This window comes from Leuciscus leuciscus (assembly GCF_965113295.1).
Source record: "Leuciscus leuciscus genome assembly, chromosome: 9".
Taxonomy (NCBI): Eukaryota; Metazoa; Chordata; class Actinopteri; order Cypriniformes; family Leuciscidae; genus Leuciscus; species Leuciscus leuciscus.
This window is the reverse complement of record NC_138733.1, coordinates 31789641-31808570: the sequence shown is the minus strand read 5'-3', so window position 1 is coordinate 31808570 and position 18930 is coordinate 31789641. Positions and strand designations below refer to the sequence as shown.

The 18930-nt window shown below is 39.4% G+C and overlaps 1 protein-coding gene across 2 annotated transcripts in view; it reads right to left on the bottom strand.

The window, feature by feature from the left end:
* Positions 1–15380, bottom strand: part of fat3a (FAT atypical cadherin 3a) — a 160980-nt gene extending 145600 nt beyond the window's left edge. For both annotated transcript variants that reach the window (XM_082180841.1, XM_082180842.1), the window contains exon 1: positions 15201–15380. The gene's annotated coding sequence lies outside the window, so the exon portion shown is untranslated. The remainder of the gene's footprint in view (positions 1–15200) is intronic.
* Positions 15381–18930: the final 3550 nt, after the last annotated feature.

The following is an 18930-nucleotide window of genomic DNA, read 5'->3' as shown; positions in this document are numbered from 1 at the left end:
TTACCTTCATTTTATTCCTATCTGTATTCTGAAGGTTTTTACAGAGGTTTTATTTGCCTGATTTTCTGCAACGTTTTACTCCTTACATTTTTTTGAAAATTATCTTTTTTTCTGGATGTTGATGACAGCGATAAAAGGAGATATCCAAAATACCCTTGGTAAAAACGTTTGACTCTAACATGTCAAAAAATTGGAACAAGAATTGTGAACCTAACTTCATCCAATGTTCAGATTTGGTTCTAGAAATGTATGCAAATTACTGTATATTTAATTAGATAACGCCTAATTTGCATATTTAAACATAACATTTCAGAAAACTTGTACAAAAAATGATGTATGGAGTAAATTTTTTACCCTATTCACCCGGGCAGTCTTGCCTCAAATCCATGGATTGTTTATATATATATATATATATATATATATATATATATATATTTTTTTTTTAATGGCAACATTTTTTAATTTTTTTTTTTAAATTAACAATGCAGTTACATCAATTGTCTGATAAAGACTTGATAAATTGTAAATTACTTTTAATGGAGAAAAATTAAAGGGATGGTTCAGAGTAAAATCAACCTAGGGTCCTTTGCACCATGACCTCGAGCCAAACACTAATATTTTGTTGGTAGTACCAGTTTGCAAAAAATATTAGTTAACACTAAGTTGTTTACACTTCGGAAAAAAATAATAATTCGTCGTTACACTACATCCTTATGCATCGCTTTCTGCCAGGACTTTTACGTGCTTTTCTGAAGTGACGTCGACGTCCGGGTTAGCGGTAGCATTAGCCATCAGGCAAGTGTTATTTAAATAAACTCCTGATGTACTTACAAACGTTCCAATGCCTCGTTTTATGAGTACAGAACCTATTTGTACTACTGTAGGAGTTTGGTACCATTCCGGACATTATTAGTGGGGGAATTTACGAGATACAACATAAAATCCATTAGCGCCTGCACTAAGCCATTCGGCTGATATCTCTAAATAAGCTCTAACTTTAATGTTCAACCAAGGGAAAAAAGGCTTCTGGGGGGTGTTTGGCTCGAGGTCATGGTGCAAAGGACCCTAGGTTGATTTTACTCCGAACCATCCCTTTAATTAAAATTTTTTTAATTATACATTCTCTCTCTCTCTCTCTCTCTCTCTCTCTCTCTCTAGAGTGTGTGTATGTATATATATATATATATATATAGAGAGAGAGAGAGAGAGAGAGAGAGAGAGAGATACTAGATGCACCACTTAAAAGCAATTGTAGAGCTGACTCTTAACTCTTGGTAGAATGTGTTTTTTTTTACATTTTGGTTTCTTTTGTTGTCATGATCTAGCACTAATTTAGTACTAGGGAAGGTGACAGATTATTCATATAAACTGTCCCTTTAACGGAACACAATGCAGTCTCCCAGAACAATGAACCTTGCGAGTTCCTGTCAGAATAATGAATCAGGTGTGTTCTGAACAAACTCTCTTTCTCTCAGTGGCTCCTGGAGAGAGAGTCTGTATGTGCGCGTGTTGTCTCCTGTCGTGCTGTGGGAATATATGGTCAGGGTAATTACCGCTATCTGAGCCGGTGTTACCGTCCTCACGGCTCGAACCCTCTGGGACTGATTATGCCCCCGCTCTGAGCACCACTACTGCTGCCTGAACGACCCCTTAGCTGTCCTTCAATAAGTGATTCATCAAAGAGAGACTAGCCTACACAGAAACCCCTGCGATCAGGAACAGATCAGAGGAGAGTAACAAGTGTGACACGGACTGAAACACACACACACTTGAGACTGGCATCATAATGCAACTCAAAGCACACACAATTTTTTGACTTAACTAATCAATTGTGGACAGTCGTGCACATGTTCAATTAGTTTTGTTTGTTTTTTACATCAAATTACCACTTAGACTTAACACAATCAACATGTAGTACACAAGCCTAACTGAATTAAACAAATCTTAATAATATTAAATGTGTCAAACTTGACAACCTTTTTTAGTTAAATGTAATGTATGGGATTAGCAGGACATAAGGCTACGTCGACATTAATCCGGATACATTTGAAAAGAGCGTTTTCGTTTAAAAGCGCTCTCCGTCCACACTAGCGTTTTCAGGCGTTTTCCGATGTTTTAGTGTGGATGAGAAACTTTTGGAAAACGGCTGAAAACGCTAAATTCACCTTTACTGCGCATGCGTAAAACCTCACAAAAGCTCACGGAGATGAAACAGGCTGGAAAATAAATAATAAAGTTATCGCGCAATTCTTCTGGCAGGATCATTTTATTTAGCAAAATATCTCACCATTCCCTGATGCGTCCAGGGGCCGGTTGCATAAATGGTTAAGACTAGTCTTACAATCAAATTTTTTTTCTTTATGACTGTTCATAACGGTTTTAAGTCAGTTATATAAAAACGTAGATTGGTCTAATTTGATACTAGAAAGTAATACTGATTGTCCCTTGACTCAACGCTAGGTGGTCATACTAGTACTTAAGACACAGTCTTAAAGGGATAGTTCACTTTGAAATTTAATTTTGGTATGTTTTAGCTTACCTCAAGGGCATCCAAGATGTAGGTGTCTTTTTTTCCGCAGTAGTTTCAATTTTGATATTTTTAGGTCAAACCGTTCTTGTCTGTCAGTCATATAATGCAGGTCGATGGTCACTGTCTCAAAGAGCATGCACAGAGTCCAAATTAAAACAATTCCCCATCGTCCAAATTAAACAATTCCCCATCGTAAGTACACATTGATGGCCCAAGACACGAAACGAGCGGTTTGTGTGAGAAAACGAACAGTATTTATATCGTTGTTACCTCTTAAACACAGCCACATCCAAGTGATCTGAGAGCGCGGGCTGGTATAGATATATACATTACAATAGAAGTCGCCTTGGCTCCTGCAGTTCATTGGAACGAAACCGTAGCCAAGGCGACATCTAGTGTATATATCTATACCCGCCCGCGCTGTCAGATCACTTGGACGTGGCTGTGTACAAGAGGTAACAACGATATAAATACTGTTCGTTTTCTCACACAAACCGCTCGTTTCGTGTCTTGGGCCATCAATGTGTACTTACGATGGGGAATTGTTTAATTTGGACGATGGGGAATTGTTTTAATTTGGACTCTGTGCATGCTCTTTGAGACAGTGACCATAGACCTGCATTATATGACTGACAGACAAGAACGGTTTGACCTAAAAATATCAAAATTGAAACTACTGCGGAAAAAAAGACACCTACATCTTGGATGCCCTTGAGGTAAGCTAAAACATACCAACATTTTATTTCAAAGTGAACTACCTCTTTAACATAAGGGTTATTTTTATGCAACCGGCTCCAGGTCGCACTCAGTCACCATATGTTTGGTCTAAAACGCAACTGGTCTCATGTATTGCCGCAGGACAGCAAATGCGAGTACATTTTCTGTCATCTTTGCAGGACTGTGATATGAAGAGTGTGCAAAGTAACATATTTTAGCAACAGTGTGAAAATGAATAACTGGCACAATACCGGTATAAACATGAATATCTTTTGGTAGGCCTTCAATATGCGTGTCATGACTAAACTTACGTCATCATTTTTAAATACCTCCGTTTGCACAGTCCAAGTTACAACGTGAAAACGGCGTTTTCAAATGTATCCACTTTGGAGAGCGTTTTCAAAAAGCTTTGTTTTCATTAATAAAAACGCAGTCTCAGTGTGAACGGAAGGCCAAACGGAGAGAAAAATATGCGTTTTCAAACGAAAACGTATTAGTGTGGACAAAGTCTAAGAGTTCGGATATACTCTCCTTAAACATGAATGAACATCAGAAGATATGTTGTTTCAATCGTGGAAAGACGTCAACATTCACTATTTTTCAAGTATGCTGACGTTAATCTGCTTAACTATCCTGTGTGGTTTGTTTGTCGGACAAAATGAAGTAATTCAAATAACAGAAAAATAAAGATTTTGTGTCTAAGTAGGAATTGAGTTTGTGTTTAAGTAGGACTTGTAAGCTAGATCTGACGAAACCTTTGGGAATGTCCTCATTTATAAAAATAAAGTAATTAATGCAACTAAAAATAACTAAAATAATTACATATCCAAACTTTTTCAGCTATAATTATGGGTTTTGTTTAGTCTACTGCATATTCAAAAACAGAAGCAGATAGCTAAGTAAACGAGTGTACATGTGTTTCTATTACTGTGTCTTTGTGTGTTGTGTGTGTGTGTGTGTGTGTGTGTGTGTGTGTGTGTGTGTGTGTGTGTGTGTGTGTGTGTGTGTGTGTGTGTGTGTGTGTGTGTGTGTGTGTGTGTGTGTGTGTGTGTGTGTGTGTGTGTGTGTGTGTGTGTGTGTGTGTGTGTGTGTGTTTATAACGGAATTTATGTCAGGTAAAAGTGCACTGACCGCACACTGCCAAAAACACTGAGCGAAAGCACCATGAATATGTGACTCACACTGCCGAGTGTGTGTGTGTTTGTATCGCTGTGCCTGGGCTTCCCTCACCTTCATAACTAATCAAATCTGAACAACACTTTACACACATACACTCAGAAAGACCCAGTCACTGTCTAACGGATCTGCTGCAATGAAAGAACTGCCTTTAAGTCTCGACGTGTGTGATTTGTGTTTCTGCCAGTAATAATCAGCTCCAAACCCAATTACAGCTTGTAAATCTCACTAAACCAGATCACACACAAGTTTACTTCACTATCTAATTGAGCTTCGAATGCTAATTCTATGACTACAAGCCAAACCCAATCTCTAAAAGAAAACAGTTTGTATTTACTATATTTATTAATTATTTTTTACCTCAGAGGACGTTCCATAAGTGAGGTTTTGTCAGGTTTAGCTAACTTCTGAAGACATTTTTGTCCCTAAGGTACAACTCACTAAACTCACATAAACAAAGCCACTCTGATCTCAGCAACCACCTCCACAAATGCATTGAACACAACACACACCCTCCATACGTGAAGAACATATAAGTGTTTAGAAAGACAAACACACACACACACACACACACGGAGAGAAAAAGCTCAAGGCAGCTGTGCAGTCTGAACACGCTCCACTTCCATTATGAGCACAACAGCCATAGTTTACCAATCCCCTTGGCTATAACAAACACAGAAATACAAAACACAATGGATGGAGTATGAGAACTTACACACATGCACAAAACACAAACATGATAAACAACATAAAGTGCAAAAACACATGTATGCATGTATGTATGATACATGTAGCCGATACACATGAGCATATACACTAAACAACCACTAACAAGTACCACCCATGACTTTTGTTAAATTTCACATAGCCCTGGACAAAATTTATGGATGGGGCCCCCTCTTTTCCAGGGCCCAATGTGTTGAGTTCCCAAACTTACAAAGACGGAAAAATAAACCGACCATACCACCACCCCCTATCAAGAGCGATTTATCAAAAGAAGAAAGCCTTCCAATTACAATATGGATTCTGAAATGAAATCAACACGTATAAACACAAGAAAAGACAATAATCAATTCTTAACACATTGTTTTTGTATTCCGACTCTAAATTGGAGGCAAGCGGAACATCACAACGACAAAACTGAAACTCAATCAGACGAAGCTGTGCAGAATGCAAACATCTCTGATTCATGCTGTACTTTAGAGGTTCACATTATTATTCATTTGCCAGACATTTTTAGCTAAATGAATTGCATTGCTTTCAAGGTATACATCTAATCAGATCATTCACTGGGAATGCATGACCATGGAGCTGCTAAACCGCAAATCTACTGTACATAATCTAATTTAAATGTCTCAAAATTAAGCAAGTGCAACATTGACGACAATGACAACATTGACAATGTCTTAGGCACAAGGCAAACATGTCAAGACTTTGACATAACTGAATACAAATTTAGCAGAGATGATGCTCAACACACACTTATTGTTTGAATGCTAACAAGTACCCTAAAAGCCTACTGGATTATTAAGAAAATATTGGTTGAGTAACTTTTGAGTAACATTGACAACAAATTTATCCTATGTAATGAACTTTTCAACATTCATTTTTCAAGAAATTTGCTGCCTCCCTTCATTATGGCCCCACAAATTTCCCCCCAAAAAATCACTAGCAACGGCACTAGTACTACCATGATTTACTAGATAACACTATAATGATTAAGTCACATACTGTACATGACTAGTTTGATCATTCAGTAAAACGGTATCCGCCACAAAACTTTTGGAAACATTTTATTTTAGGGTTCAATTCTTGCTATTAACTAGTTGCTGATTAGCATGCATATTAGTACTTATAAACAGGGGTGCACATAACATTTTTGGTCTTGTTCTCAGGGGAGAACCTGGGGTTGTTGCATGGTCCTCACATTTTCAAATGCATTTTTTCCTTAACCCACCTCACGGGAGGAACAAATTAGAGGGATGCATAATATATTGTTAAATATTGTTATCTGACTATACCTACATCCCCCCCAAAAAAAAAAAAAAATCGAGCACACTTTGAAATAGTCAAATTTTTATCAGGCAGTAGGCTAGTCGAGTCTATGCAGACTGCTTGTTATTATCAGAGATGGCAACGCTGGCGAAGGAGGTAACTTTACGTGACAAACTCAAAAAAGGAGAATTAAAAACAAAGGCAATAGAAGGTCATCCATCCATTTTTTCCCCCCAAAACGCTATAAATCCATCCTTTTTTTATATATATATATATATATTTTTTTTTTTGGGTTGACTTTTTTAAAAAAGTATTTTGTCATTTATGAGGAAAAAACAATCTTACGTGAGTGACAGTTCTCCATTACGGACGCGACCACTTTGAAAGCGCCGCGGCACTAAAAGACTTTCAAACTTTCACAGAGACCTCAAACAGAAAGCACAAAGCCTTTCTTTAAAGCGAATTTCGTTTTGTATTAATTGTATCTTAATTTTAATCCATGTTTCATTAACTAATTTCGTGGTTTTAATAAATAAAAAAAGTAAATAGGCTATCTTGATTGTTTAGGCTATTTTTTTATTATAGCCTAAGTGTAAAATATTAGGCTGTGTATACCGACATGGATCAATTATTAATATTAAATTTCACCTGTCTTTTGTAGGCATAGGCTAGCTGATGGCGCACCAACGAAAAATCCTAAATGATGTGCCAAAATGCGTTTTCTATTAGGCTACAATGAAAATATTGTACGGTCAGGTTTGCCGAAGTTCGTTTAATTTAGGCTATTTATTTATTTAAATAATTTATTTATTTTTGTCCATGTGCGCCGATCGGAGACGGAGTTCACTGCTGATATTCTGAGGTAAGAGAGTTTTCTAGTCTCGCGAATGTCGTCAGCAGCGCCTTGCATTGCCCAATCAGCGGATGGCGGGCGGGTGCGGTTTTGAAAATTGGTCAAAAACGTTGGTGCGGATGGATGGCGGACGGATGATGAGTTTTGCGATGTGGTTGCGGATGAAATAGCCCATCCGCGCATCTCTAGTTCTGAGGCCTATCCAACACCACAGATTGCGCACCTATCTATCCCCAAATCTTAGGTACGCAAATGAGGGTTGCGGCAATTCATCTGGTACGCATTGTTTAATTGGGTAGCGCATGCGCACCTGCGCACCACTTATGTGCATCCCTGCTTATAAAGCACATATAAATGCATGACCTTATTCTACATCCCTCAATCCTAGCCAATACCTTAACTTAAACGCTACAAACCTTTTCCTTACTGACTATTAATAAGCAGTAAATTAGGAGTTTATTGAGGCAAAAGTCATAGTTAATAGTGAATATGTGTTCCCCATACTAAAGTGTTATCAGACTTTTTTGTAAGGGAAAAAGCAATTTAACTACTTTATAGAAGACATGATCAATTATGAAATCACACACTGGCATACAAACGAACACTTCACAACAGAGCACCAATAAACTACTACCACAAGCGCACAAACACACACCCAGGTGTTTGTCTTATAAAGGTTGCACGCCGATCAATGCGTTTTTGATTTGTGCTTATCCACACTGGGACAGTGACGTAAGTGGCAACTTTAGTAAATGTATGGGTAAATTACCTGTGAACAACATCTTGTCAAACGGAGCTCTAACAAGCTATCGACCCACCACTGCCGCGTCCTAAACGAGCTGCTCCCCTGCTTCTGGTAACATCAACCCACTGAAAAACAGAATTTATCTCAACCGATGTAATGAATCAGAGCCTAACAAAAACACATCAGGGAAAAAACGCTGGAGGAATATGGGAGAGAAGAGAGATATCAACGAGCAGAGAGACGAATGTGGGTGAGCGGATGTGGGTGGGTGGTCCAATTTCAAGTTTCTAATCACTTTAAAATTAGTTTATTTGTTTTTTCTGAGCAGTTAACGACGCACCTCGAGTTGTAACACCAGCGCTTCAGTCAGTGGACGGACGAGGCAGTCGCTACTTTACATAAATCTTTGTGTAAAATGATGACGTAAGAAATAGAAGCACGTTATGGATTTCTCATCACATGACTTCCTGATAATTAGCTTGTTTGGTAACACTTTATTTCGACTTTAGACAGTCTACTAACCTCTTTGCAACTACATGTCAACTAACTGCCAACTAGAGTATTAGTAGACTGTCTGCTTAATATCTGCAAACACCTTATTTTGATGGTCCCCCAACAGATATTCTACTGACTATAAGTGACATTGCAACTACATGCAAACTTATTATACTACCCCGAATCTAACAGTCTGTTACAGTCTACTAATACTCTAATGAGACTTAGTTCACATGTAGTTTAAAAGTTACTTATAGTTAGTTGAAGTGTTTAGCCCCACACGTTGACCAGGCCTAGGATGAAGTTTCATGTTATGTTAACACGTTTTATTACATGGTTCTAACCGTAGAGACGGAACGGACTATTTTCTTTAGCGGAAGCAATACAATCGTTTTTAAATCACTAAACTCATTTTTAAATCAATATTTTGTCGCAAATTATTGATTGATTTGGTACGTAGCCATGTAATAAGCGGGATAATGTAGAGTGAGGCGGTTGTTATAGCGAATTCAACCCCTTTAGGCTGATTCAAGACCCCGTGTCGGGGTTGTATTCGCTATCAACCGCCTCACTCTACATTATCCCTTTACGTAATTGTACGCCTTACCATTGCTTTAATTAGTTCAAATGAAACAAACCCATTTTACTTTCACAATGTCACAAATTTCCAAGTAAAACAAGATTATTAACAATAATAAATTTTTTTATTGAGGAACTGTGATTGGATGATAAACTAAATGGCAAGTGATATAAATAGCGCAAAATGTTTTTCTTTCGACAAAAATGTCTTTCAAATAATGTACTTTTAATCAATTGTTCACAATAAGACCAGGATTATATATCAAGAAGGTAAACAGGGTGCTTTGATTGCATCTCGACTTTAAGCACGTTTCCCCTGCGAGAGAAAAATCAATCATCAAAAAATGTTATTTTAAACAATCAACAAATTACTGTGACACTAAGATAATCGCCAGTCCGCTGATAGACAGAACAAGGCGTTTCTTTAAAAGACAAGTCAATATGTTTTCTATCCGAATAGCTTCTTTTGTAAGAGGGATGCTTTGATTCTGCTGTGATTCTTGGTTAGCTGCTGTTAAAGTGAGCTATGATTGGCTGGTTCAAATGATCAAGATGCTTTTGATTGTCAGGAAGGTAAGAGTCTTTCTCAGACTGCTAACACAGTGTGTGTGTGGTTGGCACTGACGGTGGCATGCTGGATCAATACACATCAGGCTCGCCGGCGAGACAGACAAGGGCGTCACCGAATCGACAGCATGTGCTCAGAGCACATCATTCACCAGCCTCCACACACACACACACACACAGATCACGCTATAACCACACAAACACAACTAAATGACAGCGATTCGCCTGTGTCTATTAAACTTTTGACAAAATCACACCGGAACATTTAAAATCGGTATTGGCGCTGCCTCTGAGTTAGGCTATCTAGCTATGAAACAGCTTCTCAAACCTTTTGAAACTTGGCACTTCAAATAATGATTGTATCAATTACATCGTTACACCAGTAGGTGGCGACAAGTGACTGTTAATAAATGTATTTGTCATTGAATCATTCATTCAAGAGAATCATTCAAAATTCTGGATTCATCCAGTAATGAAACAAGTTAAGTATTTATGAGTAATTGAATTATTCAAATGGTTTAAAAAAAAAAAGATTGATTCAGATTAGTTAAACATTTTAAATAGACTGTCAGAATATTCTGTCAGAATCTTTAGTAAATTACGTGTTATTTTGTTTAGTTGACTGTTCAGAATCGTGTGAGAAACCAAAAAAAGATGTGATTCTTAATTTATCCAGAACCATGCAGCTCTATTAACTGGCCAACTTTGAAAATGGCCACACACTTGAAAAAACATTATTGTAGGGTTTACTTTGAAACAATTTTCATTCAGAAATTGCTAGTCAATTCCACAAATAATTACAAAGAAAGAGTAACACATTGAATTAACACAAAATCATTACAGTGCAGTTATATTGTGTTCATCTCGTTCAGTGGTGTATTCTTAGCCTAAAATCACATGCTCAGATTTCAACCGCCAGTCAACCATACTGGACCAAACCCTGCATTTCGCTCGCTCGCTCTTTCTATCCATCCATCTATCGTTTCTCTCTTCTGGTCTACCGAGCTGGATCAAACCCAATGTACTCATTTTGACTCTTACGTTCATTCCCAAGAAAGCAAACAGCACACACACTGCAAAGCCATTCGATTCCACAACAGCATCAGCACTCATTAAACAGGCGCTCCCTTGAGCAGTTGTTCTTGACTTGAAGCTTTATTACCTGACTAATTACAATGCTGTTAATTAGCTGCTATGATCATTGAGAAACGCAAAAGAAAGACAGACAGGAAACAAAAGACCTGTGACTTTAGTCCAAACAAGGTACTTTAGTGTTTTAGGCTAATAAGCTCACACACAGAATCTAGCAGACAACCTACTACACAGCGCCAAACACACTTATTTGCACAAAAAAAAAATAATTACCATGGTTTTTGGGATATGGTGCAATGGTAATACCATGGTTTTGGACATTGAACTATGAAAATGCTAATGATGCACTGAAATTTCTGCAACTGAAACCAGGCAGAAACAGCTATTCTCAATTTTTTGGTTTCAGCTGAAATAGTTTCGGAGGGCTGAAATCCTTGACAGAAACAGTGACGTTTAATTAGCACTTCTCTGATGACACGTTTTGACTGTGTTAGTGTCTAATTCGTGCTGGCAACGTGAATATGCTGCAACAACTAAATATGTTTGGAGTGTGAACGCACTTCACTATGAACGAAAATTATGCTTTTGTTAAATTTAGCATTTTTGGTTTTCAGCTAAATGAAAATTTTTGGTTTCTGTGTTTCAGTAACAAAAAAAAACAAAAAAACCTGAAGAACTTTACTACAACAGGTTTAATCTATCACCAGACAACACACAACCTTGAACAGCACAAAGAGTTCAAGAGTTAGCCAAATATAATTTTGCTCTTCAGCTAAATGAAAAGTACCATTTTATGCTTGATCTGCATGATAAGAATGATAGAAATGATAGAAACCATCTTTGGAAAAAAAACTATTTTGAAGTGTAATTGGATTTAGTTTGGCTTGCTTACATAAAGAGGGCGGGTTTATGATACCGCAGCCGTCAAAATGATTTGGCTTACTTTTCAGGACGGTGCGGCACACTTGGTGAATCATAGAATCATTCATTAAACTGATTCATTCAAACAGGCTGAAAGAAACAAGGACTGTCCACTGACTTTATGAATGGGTCATTGAATCATTGACTCACCCGATTCGTTCAAAAATTGTGAATCATTCACTTTTTCTTATTTGTTTAGAACTTTTTCATTGGCAAAGTATAAAAAACGGTTCAAATTGACAATATTGTGTCTAAAAATTGTCGATTCACATAAATCACCTTATATTTCTTATTGAACTGTTGTATAAAATGAATATCACATTTTGCAATTGAGCTGATATGCATATTTTTATGTAACCTGATCAACCAACAAAAAAGGTAGGAAGGTTTTATTTAAGCTAATTTATTTTAAAATAATTGTATTATTTTATTTATTTGTATTATTATTGCTTTAATGCTTTATCCTTTTGTTGAAATGTATCATTTTAACACCACAGTCTTCTTTGAATTGCATTTAAATAATCGTAAATTAATACAGCAGTAATTTCTTAGTAAGGGATTAAATACATCTATAAATGCTCAAAAATGCTATCTAGGTAGGCACTAGGCAGCTCACTAGGTTTTGAGACACAACCACAGACAGCCTGGTATTCGACTGTCTTAGACGTTTGTTTATATGTGTGGCCCTCTGTCATACTGACGGGGCCCGACCGCGCACAGAAAGAAACTTTCAGAAAGAGCCCGCTCTAATTACTCCGTCTTTCAGTCCTCTATGAAAAATGACAGTCTAGAAGGGCAAGACAAAACAAATTAAGACTGAAAAACAAGGGAAAACATTGAAGAGAGGGGCCGCGGGGGTGTAGGACGGGATCTGAGGGGGGTCTCTACAGTTGACACGGCACTGAAGAGCATTCCAGCGCAAGCGGAGAACAAAAGCACGCACACACACACAGCGCACACAAACAATGGCACAAACGCTTTGAGACGCAACAACGGCACATCAGGACTCCCCCCCACCCCCCACCCTCACACACCCAGAGCGGGGCGCTGATTTCATGTGAAGCGTCCACTGAGCCCTGGCATTTGGCAAAGACAGATGCTGAGAATCGGCTCGCACACACACGCTGGGCTGCGCTGGGAACAGATGGGGGAAGGGTCGCCCCACACAGGGACACATCCCTCCGTTTCTAAGGGAGAACATCGGCATTGATCAGCGCCGTGGAGGTCATTCTACCCGCATACACACACACAGACTGATGAACACATAAAGGACAAACGGAACTGAACAGGTGGACTAGTAAAAAAAAAAAAAAATTTGAGATAACATATCATGTATCCAAACAGACAGCTGTTTGGAACGTGGACAAAAGTGTGTGTGTGTTGTTCTACACAGACAAGACTACCTCCTCTTTCACCCAGTCGGATCCTATACACACTTTAAGCATGATCTTAATATGCGTTTCTGCTGTTGTTTTATGCTTTATTGTTTGTGCATTAGCAGAGGATGAATGCATCACTTTGCTGTGCTCAAAAGTATGCACTGACACACATTTACAAATACACAATTGAGTCATAGACTGACGTATCAGCCGTTTTGAGATTAGAATAGGCCAAAAATGCTGAAAATCATAATTATTTACTTACTCTCATGTCGTTCCAAACTTTATTTCTCTCGTGGAAAACAAAAGCTGCTCTTTTCAATGAAAGCGAATGGTGACCAAGCTCGGGTCTAGCACCAAAAAGCAACATAAAATTAGTCTATACAATTCGGGTGCTATAAATCGTCCAAAATCATATGTTAGCTATATGTAAGGAACAGACTGAAATTCAAGTCAATATTCTGTGAAAAACTCACATGACAGCCATGGTCACCATTCACTTTCATTGTAAGGAGCAGCTTTGACTTTCTGCTAAGTATTTACTTTTGTGTTCCATAGAAGGAGAGGGAAAAAAGGTTTTGTTAAAGGTTTCAATTTAATTTCAGCATTGCTGTGGATCTCATTAGCTATTATTATATCATTATGTTAATAGATAGCAGCATTATATTGATCACTGTGCTCTCTATGTATCAGTATTGGTCATTAAGAAAAACATATGAACTGACTGACCACTAATAACTAATTTCTCAAAATACATAAATGGATAGTTTACCCAAAAATCCAAACCTGTATGACTCTCTGCAGAACACAAAGGTGATGGGAACCAAAATACATTGGACCCCATTGACTTTCATTGTATGGACACGTTTGTGTTCTACAGAAGAAAGATAGAACAAAATGAGGGTAAATGAGTAAATGATAAGAGCATTTAAATTTTTCGGGTGGAGTAGATCTTTACTTTCAAAAGTGGATTACAAAATATCCTCACAAACAAAATTACCAATCATAGAGTTTCTCATAAATAACCCCATGCCTGTCCCAAGCTGGATCAGTCCCAAAACTGGTGGTGGTTGAGGAGAGACCCCTGATATGATTGTAAAGCGCTTTGGGTGAACAGTATATATGAAAGCGCTATATAAATGCCTCAATCTCATTCACATTCAAAACACAGCCCGGGAAACTGATTTAATGCTGGCAATGAGTAATTAATCTACAAAAGTGATAGTTAGTGGTAGAAACAAAACAGAAGTAGTTCAAATTCTCCTTAATATTTCTAATCAAAGGCGGCTTGTGTTTCTTTTCAGCAACAACACATTGGATTTAATGCTTATGAACAGCTCAACACATGCACTTTATACAGTTTTTTTAGATGCATATGCTTATGTGACCCTATATCTCTCTGTATTCTCCTATCGCAGAGCAGTGTCGCATTTCAGAGAGTGTGTGTGTCCCATTGATGTGCGGAGCACGCCAACATCATCCGAGCGCAGAGCGGTGTGAAGCCAATCTTATGATGATGGCGAGAAAAAAAGTGAATTCAGCACATTAATACGTGTAGCGCACACACACACACACACACACACACACACACACACACACACACACTTGTGCAGAATCTGTGGAGTGCAGTCTGTGCTCCGTGGGTTTTAATTAAAAGATGCACTGGGCCCCTTGAGAATATACACACACATGCACCGGGGGGGCCGCCTTCAAATTTATACCCCTTCTATGGATGCTCGGGACCTTGTGAGCTTCCCACCTTGTCACTGCACCATGCATGCATTAACATCTACCACACCTCCAACAACTTTCTCTGCCCTCTGCATGTCCACAAGTCTCCTATGTGCGGATATTCCTTGTCTGTCCCCCCATGATAACTAAAATCAGGCTACGACATCCCACCTTCTCCTGAATGCAATGCATATCTAATCATAAGATCAATACACAGCCACAGTTTAGCCCAAAGATGCATTGCAAAGAGCTCTCAAACCCCAAACGCATAACAGTCAATGCAACGCATGCCTTTACTGCGGAATAAACCTAATTCAATACTTGCCCCCCTTTATGCAAGCTGCCCCCCATCCAACTTTCACTCCCAAAAGCAGTTAGTTCATAAATGATCAAATTGCATATGACTTCATTTTTGCATACCTATCCTCGTGAGTAATAAATCCGTTCGGTGAGTGACAGGCGTCCTTCCGCGCGCTACTTTGGCGTATCCATGAGAAGTTCCGTATCCGACCGCGCATCGGTAGTGCGACCGTCTCGCCGAAGCTCCTGCAACAGCAATGTGCTCCAGCGTTCACACACACGCGTTCTTACACACATACACTCTCTCTCTCTCGGCGTGGGACCGGGGAAGCGCGCGCACGGAAAGGGGGTGGGGGGGGGGGGAGAGCGACTCCTGCGGGTGCGAGCATAGCGCAACCTACCGGACGAGCGCGCGCGCGCACGCACGCACGCACACACACACGCGGTTTTGTTTTTCTGTTTTTGTTTTTATTTCGCAAGGGAAATTATAGCGGGCAGGCACATTTGCATTGTGCATGTAATTTTAATGTATATTTTATTTAGATGTTAGATGATACAATATTATGTTTTTAAGTGATCAAATACACACACACACACACACACATTTATATAAGTAGGCTATATATATATATATATATATATATATTATCCTATAATACATTATTATTTTTATTATTCGTGTTAATTCTTTTGAAATGTATAATTTTATTGATTTATATTAGTTAATTTAATATCTAATTGTATCTAATACACATTATTTACATTGTCATGTATGTGCTGATATGCTGATTTGGTGTTCAGTTATCAATTATTATTAGGTCACTCAATTATTAATAATGGTTCTTATTATTAATGGTGAAAACAGTTTTTGCTGCTTACAATGAAACGTGATGTTTTTAGATTCTCTGATGAATAGAAAAAAATCTGTTCTTACAAAAATCTTTTGTAAACATTATAAATGTCTTTATATATATATATATATATATAAAGTTATATAATTGAATTGTATTATATTTCAGAACAGCTGGATATATGGGTCATCACTGCACAAGTGCTTTAACCGCCCCACATCATCACGAGTGTGTCCGGCCGAGTGTCAAAGTGATGGTCATGGGCGGCTATGGGGTCTTGTAGAAATGCACTGCCGTGTAATTAATGTTGCCATGATATGATGCACAAATCGATTTCCATTGTGCACCCCTGACTGCATCTGGACAGGAGGGGGTGCTTTTTTTCTGTCCAATTGGTGAGCTGTTAGGAGAATATCCACTTATCATGCACAGCTGACATCAAACATATGAGGTGGGTGGGTGAGGGTCAGGTTTGCTATCTTTGTTGAGACCACATGAAAGACGCTGAAATAGCCTCCATTGTGGGCACCTCTTAGAGGCTCTCACAGCTCCATAAAGGGATTAAATAATATCTTAATTAAAATCTAACAATGCCAAAAGGTTTCTTTGAGGTGTGTGTGTAAGGTTGGGATGTACTAATTATAATGAGCCTAATTTAAAAACAATACAAGCCAATGAAGTCGTCATAATGCATAGTGTGCGTGCGTGCGAGAAATGAGGAGCTCAGATGCGGTTAAAGTGTAAAGTGGCGTAGATGGAAAGAGAAAGCTTGGCTTTTTGCACGTCGGACACCTTCGGATTCGTGTGCGTGTGTGTTCGCTCATGTCTGAAGGACAGAGGGCACGATGCGGTGTGTGTAGAGGTCAGGGCGAGCGGCCTACGTGATGTTTATTACCACATGATCTACAATTCCCCACCGACAGGCAGACGAACATCTATTTAATGGACGCGGGGCATCGATTACATGCAAACACACACACACACAAAGTTCAGAAGCGTAGGCGTTGCCGGAGCAAAAGAAATAACAATCATTTTAGTGAAGTGCACTTTTTTCTGATGGCAACCAGGCGTATTGTTTTCCCGGCTATTTTCTGTTTAATATCGATTTTTTTCTTCTTCCATTTATGAAGGCTGCTGTTTTTATTATTAAGACATCTGTCTCGTGCAGCAGGCACAAGGCACACACCGAGCAGCCCGTCTGAAGCGCTGATGGAGTCCTGATGTTAACACTGCTCTGGAGCTTCGGTTCAGCCGTTTTGGATTTGACTGACTGCCAATCTATAGTGTACATACAGGCCTCAGAGACACACACAACTACTGAAGTTCAGCTGGTGACTCTGGGTTTCATACCACAATTACATTTGTGGTGAGGACGGGGATCACAAAGACATGCTGGTGAAAGGTGGACTGTTTCAGTCTGTTGAGTGAACCTTGTTTCCTTTGGTTTAGTTTATGGTCAGTCTAGAGGATGATAGGGTTGATGTTTGGGTTATGGGTGCAGTGTTGTGTTATATATTGCTCACCAATGTGGCATTTATTTGATCAAAAACACAGTAAAAACAGTAATTATTGCAATTTAAAATAACTGCTTTCTATGTGAATATATTTTAAAATGTAATTTATTCCAGTGATCAAAGCTGAATTGTCAGCATCATTACTCGTCTTCAGGCTCACATGATCCTTCAGAAATCATTGTAATTGATGATTTGCTGCTCAAGAAACATTTATTATTATCAATGTTGAAAATGTCACATGGACTTTCCCTCCACTCATCAGTTTCCATGGACACTAATCTTCACAACTGTTCGCCATTAAGTTCATCATCATGAGTATTAAAGTTCCTCACCTTCACTCTTTGTTTGTTGGTCGATGTTCATGTTTGTGTGTAGACTTTGCCTTAATCTTTGTGGATTACCTGAGGTTGTTGTCATTAAAGGACCCTTTTTGTTTACTGAACCCTTTTTGGACATCTTGTGACAGAACAAAAGATGGATTATGCAGCTAAGTTTTCTGTGATTGCTCAGGTGGGTGTTTTTGTTGTTGTTTTTTTACTGAAAACTTCTGTCTTCTTGCCATCACCAGCCCCTTTGACGATGAGATCCTGAAGTCTTTGTTCTGGATCTGGGGAAACTACCACCATCCCATAGACCTCTGGAGTGTCTACCCCTGGTCCAGAACACAGCTGGACCCAGAGCCTGTTTCACCATCTGCGAACATGGGGGAACTGTGTGAGCCCCCTCCTGCAGACAGAGCTACCACACGCTGTGATGTGTTGGCCAGGCCTGAGGACAAGCTGACCTTTTCCCTGGAAGAGGAGCCCCCCAGTGAGTCTGACCAGGGGTGTGAGCCCACGACATCAGTGGCCGAGGGTAAACTGGTGGAAATAGAGACTGAGGACTGGCTGATTGACTTCAGCACAGAGGTATTGTCCCCCACCCTGTTTCTCGTTCTTCATCACTGTTTCTAGACAGCACTATTTTTTTAACACTGATTTGTCTTTGTTCAGAATCCTGATTGCTGTTTCTAGACCGCACCATCAATTATTTGCACTGATTTATCCGTTTGTTTTGAACTTATCGTCGTTTTTAGACCGCACAATGGACTGTCTTGCCTTCGATCTCCATCTGCCTCCGTCACATCCCTGCTCACCCATTCCTCCAGCTGTGACATTAAGCAACATCCATCCCACCTTTGGCTCCAACAGACACCCTCGGCCTTTCGACTCCACCGGGTTCCCTCGTCCCACCGGCTCCCCCTTGGTCAGTCGTCACGCCACCTCTGCCAAGGACTTGAGGATCTTCCGCTACGCTTCGTTCCTCCACCCCCTACGGCTGCAGCTGGCTCCTCTTTCCCTTCGGGTACGTCTAGGTCCTCCACCACACTGGCATCGCCTCAGTCCTCAGGCACTCTGGCTTCACCTCAGACGCTTGTCGCCGCAGCATAGCCTAGGGCTTCTGTGCCAGCGCTGTCGCCCTGCTCCATCGGCTCTCCGTCTGTGC